The sequence below is a fragment of the Nicotiana sylvestris genome, chromosome 5 (assembly GCF_000393655.2).
Source record: "Nicotiana sylvestris chromosome 5, ASM39365v2, whole genome shotgun sequence".
NCBI classification, from domain to species: Eukaryota; Viridiplantae; Streptophyta; class Magnoliopsida; order Solanales; family Solanaceae; genus Nicotiana; species Nicotiana sylvestris.
Genome location: NC_091061.1, coordinates 78,304,046 through 78,306,918, shown reverse-complemented (window position 1 = coordinate 78,306,918; position 2,873 = coordinate 78,304,046).

Genomic DNA, 2,873 nt, shown 5'->3' with positions numbered 1-2,873 from the left:
CTTCATAGGCATCACTAGGCACAATTATAACTTATGTTCTTAGCACGTTAATTCATTTAATTCATTTTCAAACATCTTCATAGATTATCAACAACTAGACACACTCAATCAAGGCATTTGGTACACATAAGAGAAATTAGGAGTATTAAGCATATCGATTTTTTCTCACCTAATTGGTATACTAGTTTTCATTTAAAACACAACTCAAGCCGTATGATTTTAATAAGCAAACCATACTTTAAACATCTATCTTTCGATATAAGGCGCATTCGGAATAATCAAGTTTATGAGTTTATAGGGGATAACCCGAAATATAGAAATTAGGAATTTTGAGCCAACCATACTTGAACTAACGAAAATATTTATGGAATTCAATTCTAAGAGAGAAAGTTTAGCCAACATACCTTGTTGAGCTTTCCTTAAGTTACAGTAATGCCCCAATACTTCTAGCGATAATAATATATATGAAGATAGCAAAAATTGATTAATAATTAGAAAGACCCCCATGGTGCAACTCTCTTAGGAATTTCATCGAACACCTAACATGTGAAATAGACTTCAAGGTCCTATACTTGAAATCCCTTCTTTCCTCAACTAATTTTAACAAGAAACTACCCAAAATAGTTGAAAATTCCACATACTACAACCTAGTGCACATGCATGGCTTATTTCTAACCCTACCATATATTTGAACTCTTAACCTCTTGCATGAAATCTCTAGAAGTAGGACTTACCCGGATGGATGATAATCTAGTGGCTAGCTTCCTTGATTTTTTAAGATTTGAACAAGATTAGGTGATTTGGAGTGCTAGGTTCCCTCTTTCTCTCTCTCTCTCTCGCTATATTGTTCTTACCTCTCTCTAAAATGGTCATAATATCGTCCCAAATGAAGCCTCTAATGTTATTTATCAAAATGGGCTTGAGTTATAAAAATAGGAAAATTAACCCTCCGAACTCGAATCTGCGATCGCATAATGGACCGCATAATTGGTATCCATCACTTATAATATGACATATACACTTATTACCATATCCAATTGATATCCATCATATTAATAATCTTTGTTTGCGTACAAAATAAAATAATTAGCCTACTTTGGCACCACAAAATATTAAATTACTCAGCGAAATTTTTCGGGGCCTTACATTCTCCCCCGCTTAGGATCATTCATCCTCGAATGAGAAGTAGAGTCCACCCCAAACACTTGACATGATATATATCTTTTCTCACATACCTCAAGTCCCTAAATTTTGACTAACTCCCAATTTTTTTCAGAAATTTTGGCAGAGTCTCTTTTGTAACTAGGCCTATCCACCTGCCAGAGAACCACCAAAGCCCATCCTAGCAACACATCCACAACTCGACAAAGCATCACAATGTATATATCAATAACACGAATCTTAGCATTACAAGCACTACATTATCCTAATGACACCTAAACATTTACTGCACAATTTTAAATTATAACACCTAAAAGGTACCTTTCAAATCAAAACCAATTGTTATACAATCAAGAGAAAATATTTTCTTTCCACGACACTTTCGGCCTTCAGGGTGGCCTCCTCGACTTACAGACTTTGTCATAACACATTCACGGAAATAATCTCAATTTCCAAACTTACCTAACAAGGATGATAAATAGATACCTCTCATAAGCCAATTATCCATTAACTTCACCTTCAGTAGTTTCTACGGGGATTATACACAAAGTATCTCCAACTTCCTTCTTAGACATAGGCATATGAAAACATAGGGGACATGGAGGACAATGATTGGGAAACATCATACTCATAGTTCAGCCTACTTCTTTCATGATTCCACAAATCCCAAAGTGCATTACACCTATTTTACCTTTATCAGCACTTCACATAGTATCTTTATGGAGAAAGTCTTGAGAACAACTAACTCACTTTCTTTAACTCTATATCTCTTTGCCGGACACCCGAATTAAACCCTTGGCGACCTTTAACCATTTCTCTATGATGGGCTTGAATGAATATGACTATAGAGTTCCTAGCAAATATGATTGATCATAGAATGACTCCTCCTTTCTAACATGTTTGAACCTATGCCATCGGTAGATTTGCTACAAACAGGAACAACGAGGTTCGAAGTTTGGTTGGAATTATTCAGGAATCCATCAATGTGCTGAGCAGTGTATTTTGTGAGGTTATATACCCTAAGAGACATGACGATGACATGATTATTCGTTGTGATAACATCATTGACTTGAAAAATGGGGCATAGAGTTAGCCAGTACATCGGCAATAGAAATTGTTAAGGGAGAATATTCAAGTACGTGGCACCAGTCGTCTCCTGGAGTGTAGGGAAAATTAGTTTATCAAAAAAAATGAGAATACTCTAACACCTTGAATGCGATATGAGTTTCAAAATAAATGAAGTTGAATTACACTCCTAACAGTAACTGACACGAGGAATCTATGCCACAAGCCCATGAGGATGAAAAAGAAGTTGAACACTTATGAGATTATCATAATTCAAATAGCTTAACCCTTCCCGATAATTGATCCTATATGAGAGAACTAAAGATATGACAACTTGCCTTCCAAATCAATATGCTCATGATATGTGCCAAAATCTAAAAACATCTAATTTTCAACCTTTCACGAGTGAAACCACATAGCTAGGACATCTTATATTGGGATGAAATAATGTATTGTTTAGAGAGAATGAACATTTTGCTATGTGCTACACATGTTTCTGCCATAATAACTCTAAAGCTGTAATACCAAGCCACTTCATGGGAAACTATAATACTAGGAACAAAGTGAGCTACTTACTACGAAATGATCTAAGTGGGACTGAGGGTCATACTACAATAGGAAAAGAGAAAATCTTCCTATGATGTATT